At 38.8% G+C, this 14,707-nt stretch overlaps 1 protein-coding gene across 2 annotated transcripts in view; it reads left to right on the forward strand.

Annotated features, from left to right (window-relative positions):
- Window positions 1-14,707, forward strand: part of Pak3 (p21 (RAC1) activated kinase 3) — a 236,127-nt gene that overhangs the window by 77,969 nt on the left and 143,451 nt on the right. The window lies entirely within an intron of this gene.

A 14,707-nucleotide genomic window follows, 5' to 3' on the forward strand; every position in this document is an offset into this window, starting at 1 on the left:
AAATCCCAGCAACCACATGGTGGCTCACAACCATCCGCAATGAGATCTGGCGCCCTCTTCTGGAGTGTCTGAAGACAGCTATAGTGTACTTACATATAATAAATAAATAAAATCTTAAAAAAAAAAAGTTTCTTCTGCAAGTATGAAGGAAATATTTTACCTATTGTGTATCTTAACAAGTTATTGATGATGTATTAGAAAGCTATTGATTTTTGTAGACTGTTAGTTTAGTTCATTATGTTAGACTTTAATATTGGTTTTAATATTTTCTCCGTTGACATTTTAAATCCTCCATAGGGTTATTGCTTATAAAAATTGTCCACTTCACTGTTTTGATTTCAAATATTCTCTCATTTCTCTTGCCTTAATGGATTGAAAGAGCATGACAGAGTTGCACAGTAAGTAGTGATAGTGGCCATTCCTGTCTTGTCCATTGGTGTAATATTTTGTCAACAACTACTTATAACAGCAATTAGTGTTTATTGACTGTCATTCTCAATGAAAGCCATTCTTACAAGTAGCTTTATATACTTTATGACAAATAATCCTTACATAACATTACCAGGAAGGTATTCTTATTTTTCTTAGTTTTGCAAATGAAGAAAAGAAAGCTTGAAGAGATATAGATTTTTGCCTAAGGTTATACAACTTGTGTAGGATGGAAACAATATTCAAATCTGAATTCAAACAGCTTGTGGTCATTGCCTAAATTATCTCCTCAAAATTTTATAAAGATTTATTGAGGAATTTTCTTCTATTGCTTTTATGGATTTTTTTAAAATAGATGATCATTAAGTTATGTAAAATGCTTTTTCTATATCTGATGAGATAGGTATATTTCTAGTTTTTTTATTTGCCCTTGTAGTGGCTTGAATTTGTAATTTTTTTCATATCAAATTACCCATACATTGAAGGGATAAACCCTACTTTATTTGAATGCATAGTCTTTCAAAAGCTGAAATTGGGGAAGAGAAAATTTTCTATAATATTCTGTTTAAAATACATATATTAGTATTGTGTGAGAATGATGGATAATGTATAGATCAGAGGACAACTTTGTGGAATGGTCCTCCTTTCTAGGGAACAAAACTTGGATTTTCAGACTTGTGGACCAGGAGCCTTACTCACAAAGCCATTTGTCCTTGTCTCTCTTATTTTTAATATCACTTTGGTACCTATTTTTATGAGTGTTTATCTTTCTGGAGATATTTATTGTGCCTTCTGCTTTTTTCTTATTAGTACTTATTGAAGGCTTGACTTTAAAAAACAATTTCAGTTTCATGCATCAACTCTAATTTATTTGTTTTCTATTTCACTGTATTCTGCTTTTATCTCTACTAATCTTTGCTCTCCATTTTACCTGGGTTTGTTTTACTGGGTTATTTATAACTTCCGGAAAAGATAGCTTAGTTAATTTATTTTCCATTTATTTTTATTTCTTAATAAATGAATTCAAGGCCATATGGCCTTTTGCTGATTATGGCTTAGCCTGCATCTAAAAGATTTTGATATGTACAACTCTTATTATCATATTAATATAAATGTCTCTTCGTCTTAAGAGTCCTTCACAAGGGTTTTTGTGGTTGAAATTTATAAATGTCTATTGGGATAGGCCTGTGTCAATGGGGAGTGGCATAGTTGGCTATCCTTTTATTGCTGGTTTCTAATGGTATTTGAGTCCTGCATGACTGATTTCTGTGCTTGTACGCTCAGTCAGTACAAGTGTTAAGAGTCCATCCAGTGTCTCGGCAAGGGGTGGAGGTGGGGGGTTTGTCTGCCTGTTTACTGAATTGAAGGCAGTGTGAGTGGGATTGGATTTTTGTATTCTGTACCACCTGGGAGTGGGCATTTGAAAATGTGGGAAGTGAAGCAGAATGCCAGTGTGAAAAGGTCAGCTGGCTTGCTTCCCGCAAGGCAGCCCTCCCTCATTCAGCCTTCACCTGGGTTGGGAAGAGGGCATCTGCTTTCACAGCCCTGTTTGCCAGGAATCATTTATACCATTTAGTCCTAAAAATTGTGGCTACATTTCAGATACCTAGCTGTTTGTTTATGATGCTAGTCCATGGGCTATATGTGATTGAGGGAATAGAATCTTCAGTCATTTTCTAAAAAATAATCTATCTACAGTGAAAGTCTTATCAATGATCTATTCCATAGAGGATAGCGTTTTTGGCTAATTATTCTGGCAGGCAATGTCTTTACCTTCCTGCTCTTCAAGTGCACTGTCTTCATAACCAAAGAGACTACACATACACACACACACACACACACACATTCTTAGCCAAATTAAAAAAAAATACAGACAAGATGCATACATGTCCAGCTTCATCTCTCCTTCCCCTCTTTTGTCTGAAAAAAAAATTTTTAAAAATTTACATAGTGAGGTGCTATTTTGGTCAAAGAAGGAGCATGTCAGCAACAAAATTTCACATAGCATGCAATGTCACTGCTTTGTTACACAGATCTCTGTTCATTGAACTTGGGGGCACCAGCTGCCATCTTATTTCTTTTGTATTATCTAACCCATCCAACTTCTATAGCCAGTCTTTCCATTGCTGCCTTATACATGCAAAGAATGGTGGTTTTTACTTTGTTTCCCAGATGAATGGGGCTGCTACTACCCACTAACTGGAGCCCCAGAACTGTGCTTCATTTTGCCTGCCTCCACTGTGTTTAATTATTCTGCTTCCTTGACAACCTTAATTGGACTTTTGTAGACTGAATATGACTGTCATTTCCTTCTTTTCTGTATCACTAATGGCAATGCAAAGTAAAGAGAGACCTAATACTGTGGTCCTTTTTAACATCTCTGCCAGATATTCTTATGCAATATATTTGATTATCAGTTAGCCCTCTCCTTTTATAGTCAGTTTTCTGCCCATGGAAGAATATGATGTCACGTAAGACACACTCCCAAACAAAGAAACAGACCCTCTGCTGAGATTCCAGGGTGGTTGCACTAACCCAGGGCTATTGTGAAAACCCCTCTATCTTCATACAGCTGACTTTGAGGATGTATATGGGCAAAGCAGATTGATTCTGAACCATGTGTGTGCTGATACTGTTTCTGACTTTCCAAGCTTGAGGTCATGTGTCTAGACTAGGACATGCTTCTAATGGACACAGCTAATCTATCTGAAGCTGAGTCACCCTTGCTACAGACACAGCTTTACAATGAGAACAATATCCAATTCCCTTGAATTGGGAGAAGGAATAAGGAAATACTTTAAAAAAAAAAACCTCCAAGAGTGTTAGTATTTGAATCTAATGTTAAGGTCTTTGCATACTTAAGACTGTCACTAGAACTCACAAGCAACTCTTTCAAATGAGTCCTAAAGGGTTGGAGAGATGACTCATTGATTACGAGCACATACTGTTCTTTCAGAGGTTCTTAACACCTGCAAAAGATGTTCTTACCTCTTGTAAGAAGTTAGAAATCATCTTCTGGCTTTTGTGGGCAACAGCAGTCATGTACACAAACCCACACAATATCTATGTCTATGTCTACGTCTACGTCTATGCCTACGTCTACGTCTATGTCTCTCTATATATGTGTTTGATATATATGATATATATGTGTGTGTGTGTGTGTATATATATATTTTACCTTAGAGCTGAGTGGACCATGATGCTGTCTAATGATTCCTTTTACTAGGGATGCTATTTTTATCTCCATTTTATAGATGAGGTGGCTGAGATTTACAAACAAACATGCCGTTCTAAAGTCCCAGTTTCATGTGAAAATACCACCTCCGACTCTACACCTGTTCACAGTGATACTACTCTTTTGCTTTCTGTTTTGGCAATGGCTTTGATCTCAGGGTATTTGCAAAAGTGTCCCTCCATGTTGTTATATGCTGTGCTTCTAGTAGGGAGAATTTTCACCCATAACACCCATAATTGAGGGTAGATTTGACTCACTCCTGTTAGCCTGTAGAAAACTATATCCTTTTAATTAAGTGATACTCTCACAAAGCTCTGGAGCCCTGTGTGGTTCTGTCACATGCAGCCTGTCTTTTTTTCCAACTCCTTGATGTCTCTATTAAAATATTCCTTGCAATAGTACTTCACGAGGTAAATGTTGTCATCAGAAGATGATTTTCTTAGATAATGGTGCTTGCATAGACTTTAGAGTCTGTAAGTAGTCCAATATAATAGCAACCTATTGTATGATTATATTATTTAGATGGATATTACAGAGAGTCTTGAAGACTTCTTACATACAAAGCTGGATAATGCTCATCTGATTTTCTGACTGAAGTGCACATGTCCTAAAAATATTGTAGAGTGCAAACACTATGGAACTCTTTGAAAAATAGCCTCAGAATTTTCCCTTTAAGGGTTTACCAGTTTTCTAAGAGCAGGAGTAAAATATGATCCCTCCCTCTAATAATTTATTTCTAAAGGGAAATTGTGACAAATGATATCAGCAAGGTATCTAAATAAAAATTTATATATCATAAGTGTAGATATCTAGATATAGTCTGATTATGTAGTCACCTAGCCAAATTTATATACTAGAATTTGTGGTCATCTGGAGGAAAAGAACCAATAGAATATAGCTATCTTATAAAAGGGGAATCTCTAGATTGATTTATATAGTAGAGCTGGGTAGCTCGGTGGTCCAACAATGTCTGTATCCACAGCCTGGGAGCTGCTTGCTGCAAAGTCCATGAAGTTGATGGTCTTAGCAGTCACAATCTGAGACTGAAAGCTTGGCATTCCCTTGAGAGTAACTGACTGCATATTAGAAACCCAAAGAATTGGAGTCTGATGGAAGTGGAGGACAGCAGCCACAGTAGATGGGATTTGTTTAGGAATAAGATGTGAAAGCAGACAGGCACACACTGTTTTTTTTCTCAGATCTTTGTCCATTTGAGCAGGGCATTAGTAGGTACCACCCACTAGGAGGGCAGGTTTCTCCTGCTTAATTCTCCCTAAACATGCCCTCACAGACATGCCCAAAGGTGCATCTCCTAGATCATGCTAAATTCTGTCAATTTGATAGTCAAGCTCAATCATCACATCTTGCAGGGAATTTGAAGTCAGAAAGTTTCTAGCCATACCACCTCGAAGGTGCCCAGTCTCCTTCAGATATCACCACTTCACTTTCTAGCTCTCTGGCCTTGGATATGTCTCTGAATATCTCCAAAAGTCAATTTCTTCTTCTTCTTCTTCTTCTTCTTCTTCTTCTTCTTCTTCTTCTTCTTCTTCTTCTTCTTCTTCTTCTTCTTCTTCTTCTTCTTCTTCTTCTTCTNTCTTCTTCTTCTTCTTCTTCTTCTTCTTCTTCTTCTTCTTCTTTTTTTTCGAGACAGGGTTTCTCTGTGTAACCCTGGCTGTCCTGGAACTCACTTTGTAGACCAGGCTGGCCTCGAACTTAGAAATTCCCTTGCCTCTGCCTCCCAAGTGCTGGGATTAAAGGTGTGCGCCACCACCGCCCGGCTTCAAAAGTCAATTTCTTTATCTATAAAATTGGAATAGAAATAATTTCCCAGTCTCTTATTCAAAAGCCTTAGGGTCAAAATAAGCTCCATAACTCAGGTTTTTAAAGGAATTTTACAAATGTGGCAGACTTTAATAATTTTAGAGGGATTAGAAACAGTATTCAGAAATCAATCACATTGATATTTCTTTTTTATTATCTTTAATATTTTTTGCAGTCCAGTCATTATACCCTTCCTGTTCCTCCCACCAACGGTTCCTCATGTCATTCCTCTTTCCCTGTCTCCAAAAGGGTGTCCTCACTTCCCATATCCCCCACACCTTGCCAGGCCTCTCCATTCCCTGGGGTCTCGATCTCTCAACGGTTAGTTAAGTATTCTCTCACTGAGGCCAGATCAGGCAGTCCTCAGCTGTATATGTGTCTGGGGCCTCAGATCAGCTAATGTATGCTGCCTGGTTGGTGGCACAGTGTCAGAGAGATCTCAGGGGTTCAGGTTTGTCAAAACTGCTGGTCTTCCTATGGGGACACCCTCCTCCTTAGCATCTTCTAGCCTTTCCCTAACTCAACCACAGGGGTCTGTGACTTCAGTCCATTGGTTGGCTATAAGTATCTGCTTCTGTCTCAGTCGGCTGCTTGTTGGGCCTCTTGGAGGGCAGCCATGCTAGGCTCCTGTTTGTTAGTACACCATAGCATAGTGTCAGGCTTTGGAGCCTCCCCTTGATCTGGGTCCCAATTTGGGCCTGTCACTGAACCTCCTTTCCCTCAATCTCTTCTCCATTTTTGTCCCTGCAGTTCTTTCAGACGAGAACAATTCTGATTTATAGTTTTTGACTGTGGGATGGCAACCCCATCCCTACACTTGATGCCCTATCTTTGTACTCACTAATATCATCCTGAGTGAGGTCACACAGACCCAAAATGATATACATGATATGTACTCACTAATAAGTAGATATTAGCCAAAAATTATAGAATACCCAAGATACAACCCACAGATCTTAAGAAGGCTAACAAGTGGAAGGGCCCAAATGAGGATGCCTCAATCCCACTTGGGAGGAAGAATTCAATCCTGGGAGGCAGAGGGAGGGAGGGACCTGGGTGGGAGAGGGAAGGGGGCAAGGAGAAAGGGGGAACATGATCAGGTATTAGGCGGGCAGGAGAGAAGCCCTGAAGGCCAGCCGATAGAATGGAAACAGGCAACCTAGCGAAGTAGGAGGTGGAGGATCCTCCAGAATGTACCAGAGATCTGGGAAGTGAGATAATTTCAGGACTCAAAAGGAGGGACCTTAGATGAAATGCCCAAAAGTAGGGAGAGGGAACTTGTAGAATCCACATTGGTATTTCTAAAACAAAATACATGAGCTAAGGGTCTCATGTGAATCTATGATAGGCTTTTTCATGCAGTTTGGCAGGAAGTATATGAAAGACTGGTTTATGGAGCATTCTGGAATTTAGAACTATTGACAATGGAATATATGTTTGTACTAGAACGTAAGCATTTATGTATAGGAAGTTTCCTGTTCAATGACAATTGAAACTCAGACATTACAGGGATTTACTACCCTACTTTGTTTGGAGAACCACACTATCACCACCACCACCTCCACCACCACCACCAATCTGTTTCTGTGAGATGATATGTGGGTGACAAGAGTCTCTATGAGAAGGACAATGGCAAAGAGACAAAGCTGTGGAGGTAGAGAGTGATAAGGCAGAGCACTATTGTACGTATGTTCCAGGTGTAATTTCCATGCTGTGATGACAAACTGTGGCAAACACTGAAATGGACACCCCCACTGTACTGAGTTGGAACCATCAGAGCTTTTTACTGAAGCTGCTACTCCCGGCAGTGGCTTCCACTTTCTTTTAACCAGAGGTGCTGATAGATTAGGTCCTGGAGTGGGAACTTCCATTACAAAAATAAGCTTCGTCAAATGAAAATAAACACCTAACATTACCAAACTTATTACAGACATACATTACATAGAGAAGAAGTTCAGAGAGGGAAGCTTATAGCAGTAAATGCATACATCATAAAAAAGATCTCTAATAAACAACACAACAGCTTTGTGATATAGAAAAAGAACAAACTAAGCATGAAGCACTAAAAGCAAATAATAAAGAGGGAAGCAAAAATAAATTAAAACAATAAGAATAACCAACAGCACAAAAAAATGATTTTTAATTTTTATTTTTTAATTTAAAAATATGTGTGTGTCTACTTATATGACTGCTGTCTACATGTGTGGTATATGAGTGCGTATGTGTGTGTGTGTGTGTGTGTGTCCATGGCTCATGCGTTTATGAACACATGGAGGCCATAGGAGTTAGCTGTCTGGTTCTATCATTGTGTGCCTCATTCGTCTGATCCTGGAGCTAGGTGGGTTACCAGAATGGTGTCTCTTCACACTAATAGAACAGTGACTAAGACATTATACAATATCCTCATTATATCTTATATGAAAATCAAGCTAACGTGGATTAAGAGCTTGAAGATAAACCCCGAAGCTGTGAAATACCAAAAGGAAACATAGGAGAAATGCTCTATGACATCAACTGGCCAGTGAGTTTTTCCAGACAATATTAACAAAACTGGAGAAATAGGATTACACCAAACCAAAAGATAAAATAAAATAAAGCTTTCAGACAGAAAAGAAAACCGTCAGCAAAGCAAAGAAACAATATACGGAAAAGAAAAAAGTATTTTCATATTACATTTGATCAAGGTTTAATATCCATTGTATGTGTAATAAACTCAAGCAACTCAATAATAAGCAAACAAATTATCCAATGGAGCATGGGCAACTTGCTGGTGGCTACACTGCTGATGAAAGTTACCCCTCCTCCCTGGGCATCCATAAACTGCCAACAGTGCCTTAGGGAGTAGTGGGGTCTTATGAACTCCCCAAATCCAGGATTAGAATGTTGCTAGGCCCCATTCTGTGTAGATCCCATGCAGGTTATAGCAGCTGCTGTGAGTTCTGAAGTAAAATGGCAATGCGATGTCAAAAAGACACTGCTCTTCCTCCCATCCTCTGACTCCTAAATTTCTTCTGTCCCCTCTTCTGTGATAGTTCTCGAACATTACAGCAGGTTATCCAGTTGTTCCAGTCTTGACTAAGCATTCAAGGGTCACTTGTTCTCACCACTTTGGCCAGTTCTGAGTCTCTGTTTGTAATCATTGCCTACTGTCAACAAAAACTTCTCGGACCCCAGCTATAATCACCATGGATTTGTGGATATAGATATAAATATATAGAAAGCAGTTTTGACAGCATTTCCATATGACAAAACGACACTAGTAGATTCTCTACCAGTACCTACAAATTCCCTAGCCATGCACTTTTGGCCAGGTTGCCAGTATCAGACACAAATTCTTTCCTGCGAAACCTTTCTCTTTTGCGCCTCAAATCCAATCAGAAAGTAGCTGGTTGTTTCTATATAGTCATACCACAGTTGCAATGGTGAACACATCTTGCCTGGCATGGTTTTTCTTTTCTTCAGCTTTCAGGTTTCTCTAGTGGTCAAATAAATTATCATTGACTTTTCTCCCCCAGCAGATTCCCTAGCATCTTTGAGCACTGTGAAAGTTTGTCAGTTGGGAAAGAAGAAGTGTCTGGTCGACAGAGTTCCTCTGACTTCTCTATGTCCTAGAAGCAAAATAGAGGGGTGGGGGTTGTCTTACTGTCTAATGCTTGTGGGCACCTACTAAGAATGCTAATTGCTTGTATTACTTTTGAAGCCTCTAAATTCATGTAACAGCTCAGAGTGGCACACTCCTGGCACTGAGATTTTCGCCTAAGAACTATGGGTTCTAGGAGCAGTTTCCCACCGAAACTCCTTTTTAAGTTCTATTTTTAATTATCTCATAAATATTCGTTCATGGAGAAAGGGTCTTAAGCATGTAGCCCATCCTTGTCTCAAATTGATAGTCCTTCTGCCATGGCCCCCTAAGTTCTAGAATTCCAGGTGTGTGGCACCAAAGCCAGCTTGCAGTTTGAGATTATATTAAACAGCCTCATAATGTGCCCATGGAATGGCTGATTGGTGCATTCAAATATGCCCATGGAATGTCTACTGTGGATTAGAATAGTGTACACTGTCTGTCCAATATTTCTTGCATGCACATCCCCATTTCCAGAAGTAGCTATATTTATAAGGAACTGAAGGGCTAGGAGCTAGGTCAATTTGAGTAGATTTGTAGTAAAGCCAGCTTAGTAGCATGTCACTCTATCACATATGACCTAATGTGCTTAAAATATTATTGACTCACTGGAACTAATGAATTCTTTTACCTCTGTACTCTTAAAGAGAAGTCATGAACTGTTAAATGAGATGACACAAGCTCGGGGTATAAATACTTAGCCCCTCCCCCCAATTGTGAGGCAGCTTCAAACATGCACTGTATAGCCTCTGCATTTTTTTTTCATTATTGATTTTCATAGTATACTGCAGCTCAAGCTATACATGAGATAGTTTCTCATCCAGGTTACTTCCTTGTGGCCAACTTCGTCTTTGGGGTGTGTGTGTGTGTGTGTGTGTGTGTGTGTGTGTGTGTGTGTGTGATGTTTTATATTTTGTTTTGTGCCTTCTTGATGTCTTTTGGTACAATAAATTGTTTGAAATATAAATGTTTCCCATTTTTGTGAGTTTTGCAAATGACCTATAAAGTAGTTGACCAAGTTCATTTCTCTGGATTGGCCAATATAGAAACAACATTCATCCAAAATGGCCAGGAAGAGATTCTCCATAGAAGAAAATGTATTTGATTTTCAATATGAGCAGGTAACCCAAAAGTTCTATCTTTAAGTGCTGAATTATTCTTGGATGCCATTTTAGAAACAGTCAGACTTCAAAGAAATAGAAAAGGAACCAGAGGGAAGGGAAGAATAAGTATTATTCATAATTAGAGGAAAATACTATCAAATACCCTTATATATATGTTAAAAATGTAATGAAATTATTTATACAATTAATATGTACTAATAGTAATCAAGAAACTTTCATTATTTTAAATGTCAATGCTCTTTTTAAAAGTAAAGTATTATATCATACGTTATCAAAGTCTCCAAGTTGGAAAACAGTTTTTCATTTCAGTCAGTCTGTTTTAATTTGATATCCGAGGATTGAGTTAAAATTGCTATGAGATTGTTCCCAGTCCCCACTGTCTCCTCCAGCCTTCTAAATGGGAAGATATCAAAATTCAAGGCAGCAAAGACAGATGTGCTGAAACAAAGACTGGTCTCGACTACTAATATGGTAAATCAGCAATTAACCAAAAACTGAGACACCTTAACATTTATGTTTAATTAAGAGCCTTAGCTTTGTTTTTTTTTTGTTTGTTTTGTTTTTTTTTTTAGCCTATTGGAGTTTAAGAAAAATCCTCTTTACACTTGTATAAATACAGAAGTTTGACTTTGAAATGTTGTAAGTGACCGAGTAACCTGGCTATAGTGTGCCTGCGAACCAATGTTTCATAGAGGGCATAACTCTTTTGTTTGTTCGGTGTTTTGGTTTTTGAGTCTGGAGTTCACTAAGTAGCACAGGCTGGCCTCAAACCTCCCATCATTCTACCCCCTCCTCCTGAGTGCTGATGTCAGCAACAGTAGAGATGGAGCCAGAGATACACACTGTTGCCTCCAGCAGCCTGAGCAGTCACCTTAATCATTTAGGAAACTTGACTCAGGCAAAACTAGATCCTTGGCTTCATCAAAGATAAGAATTTTAAGTTAAGCCTGTGTGAATCAAAATGGGAGTTTATTAGAAGTCATTTTAAAAACATAGATCTTAGGAATGAAGTTTAAGAGATGGGGATAGGCAAAATAGGCAATACCCAAGGCTGTGTAAATGTAATTTTGTCTGCTACAGCCCTGGAACTACCTCTGATCTCATTTAAATTATTTAGTAATCATTTTTAGTATGTAATGACTTGAAAAACCACCCAAGTCCTTTATGTAACTATTGTAAAGAGGATAAAGTATGACTTCTCTGAAAGAGAGAGAGAGAGAGAGAGAGAGAGAGAGAGAGAGAGAGAGTCTTATCTATTGGCAGTCTTATAGTATGTGCTAATTGGGTGGGAATTCTGAATTCTCCCCTGGTGAGGAGCTTTACCCTGACTCTGGAGTGGGGAGTCTTCCTTCCTATAGGTTTTTCTCTTACAGTTTTCTGTTCTGCCAAACTGGATTTGTGAGCTTGTGCCATCACACCATCTTCAGTTGCAACATTTGCCATTTTATTCTCTAAACAATCTTTCCACTCTCTCCCCAAATACCTGCAGTAACAGCTCCATTTTTAATATGCACAGCTCATTTTTGGATCCAAGTATCATTGCCCATTCCAGGAGGATCCTCTGCAAACAAGCAAATACCAGAAGAAGACAAGAAATAAAAGCTCTAAGACAGCCCTGGGAAATTGTCAATCAGGTTGCCTCCTTCCCAGATCAAGGAGAGGGTAGTGATTCATTGGGGCTTTTGGTATCTGAAAGATGTCCCTGAAACACTGGAAGGAAAGAATACATTATTACTAGTATGACTAGTCTCATTTGTTTAAGGTACTAAGTCTATCGGGTCAGTTTCATAAACAGTAGAAAGTCTGATAATGTTAGTTTGGGGGGCAGCAAAGAAGTGAGGAGAGAGGGAGAAGGAAGGAGACAGATTTCTAAAATGTGGAATATACTGAAGTCATTTTTTTAAATGCGTCTAGTTGTCATTTTACTAAAAAAGTCTAAAAAGAGAAAGGATGAACATTTTGTTTGTATTTGAGTTTGTCATTTAATTACAATGCTCCCCTTTCTTTCCTCCCTACAAATCCTCCCACACACCCCTCCCATCTTTTCTTCAAATGCACTGTCTCTCTTTTTCATCAATTGTTATTGCATGTACACATGTATTTGTCTATACGTGTATGTTCCCAAATATAGCCCATTGAGTCTGTGTAACATTCCTTGCATGTTTGTTTCCAGGACTGACCATTTGGCACTGAGCAGACCCATTGGTGTGCTCTTCCCTAGGGAGGGCTACCTCTCCTACTCCCAGCTTTCCTTATTTGTCTATAGTTCTTTGTGTAGAGCTAAGGCCTTATTCACGTTAGCATTTTCTTTAGTGTCATCCTTGCTCAGAAAGGACGAAATGTGAATGCTATGTGGAGTATAGAATGGCATACTTTCAGAAGTGCCCCACCCCATGAGGCAAATTTAAATACAGCAAGGAACAGAATGAGTGACAAACCCTGGGCGCCCCTCTTCTTAATATATTTCTAGTAAGGGCCAGATCATTTTGGGTGAGAACAGGGAGAATGGTGCTCTGTTTCTCTGCCTTTCTCCTAAGAACTGAATTAGGTAGTGTGTGCTTTCAATTGGACAAAGCTGCTTTCTAGCCTTACAAGGGTGGTGAAAATTAAAAAGGGTCAAAGACAATCCTAAGATTAGTGAGAAAGTATACGCTTTCTACCCCCTGCCATCCACCAATCCCATTTACAAAGACGCCCCATGTCTTTCAAAAGAGACCCGCAAATTGCCATGGAAATCTGCCCCAACAGGCTGTGCTCCAGTCAGAGGAAGAGCCTTTGTTCAAAGGGGTGTGGAGGGGCGCTGCACCACAGTGAACACCGTTAAGCCTCACTAATTCCCTGAAAGGGGGAAAGGCCAATCTTGATTTGTAAGAAGCTTGAATTTGAAAATATGCTGAAAGAAATGCCATGTTATTATTTCTAAAAACCTGCAGTCAAACTGCTGGCTGCAGTCTGTGTATTGAGCTGCTGAGACTCTTAAGGCCCAGAACAAACAGATAAGGGCTGTAATTAGCATATTGGTCATTTGAATGCAAAGTGCACTTGGAGTGGCGCTTAAAACCGTATGTTAGCATACTCCCCTAGCAGGCTGATGCTTTCCTATGTATATAATATTAATTTGCCTAGCAACATGCCCTATTTCCTTTTTTGGCAGTAAACTTTATCCTAGCAAGTCAGAATACAGTAAATTCCCATATTGTCAGCAAGGAATGTCCAAGGAATGAAGGAATACGCTGAACTACTTTGAAAAAATGGCTTCAAATGCATTTGAAACTTCTACATAATCTTTAAAAGTCAACAGTGGCTTACTATTTATTATTTACTAATTAGAGAGTTATGCTCTTGGATGATTAAAAGAGGTGGGGAATGCAAAGTGTTTGAAGGTCCCTCCTCCACAAGCATCTTCACAGGTGAACACTGGAGAAAGAAATTGGCTGCAAGTTCCTGCTTAGTAGCAAAATAAGGATTGATCATACAACAGGTGCTTAATTATACAGAACACCAGCCCATTGGCATCACCATCCACTAAACACATCTGTGATGGTCAGCCAACGCTGCCTTTGTATTATTAACTTTGTTTTAAAATTCACATTTAAGACCACTTAATTTGAAGTGGCACTGAGTTATGTGTGGGATGAAGGAAAAGAAAGATGACTACAACTTTGATTATATTCAATGTCGCCATCACATTGCTTAGGACATGGAAGAAAAGTATACTATTAGTTTTAAAGTATACTATGTGTCCAGCAAGCTATCTGGTAGAGTCAGTAAGGAAAAAGCTGGTGAAGTCTCAAAGAGGAAGGAATTTAAATGTCTGCCTCATGAGAAAATTCCCCCATTCTACTCCATGGCCTTGTAGAAGTCAGACACACTGAAAGAGAGATAGGGAGAGATTACCCATGAACCTCTTAGAGGAAAGATCAATCATCCTTAAGCAATGAAATCCCTAATGTAGTGGTTCCCAAATTTTACTGCACATTAGAATCTGAGAAGATTAGAACCTGAGGGGATTTTTAAAAGCCTGGATGCTCAGATATATGCCATCAAATTAAATCACAATGTTTAGCAATAGCGCCTAGGCAACAGCATTTTATAAAGGTAATTTCTCCTGCGCAATGAAGTTGAGAACCAGAACTGTAACACCTCTATTTTTTTATAAGTATTTAAGTTAATCTTTCCAATTACACTAAGAAGGAGGATTATATTTCACAGATGAGGGAAAGTTCAAAGGGGCCAAATACGTTGTCCAGGGTCTTGAATTATTATGCAGTAAAACTGGAATTTGAATGTAGCAATTTAATTACAAGAGTCTACATGCTGAAATTTTATACAACAGTGCTCTCCAGAATTTTGTCCCCATGTCCTGCACTAAGAGAATCCGATGTCAATGTGCTCAGAGTGTATTAGGCATCTGCTACATAAATCACACCGTTGTAGTCACACTGTGTGCTTCTAGGTAAAGTCCAGGAGATATGG

This window comes from Mus caroli, chromosome X (assembly GCF_900094665.2).
Source record: "Mus caroli chromosome X, CAROLI_EIJ_v1.1, whole genome shotgun sequence".
Taxonomy (NCBI): Eukaryota; Metazoa; Chordata; class Mammalia; order Rodentia; family Muridae; genus Mus; species Mus caroli.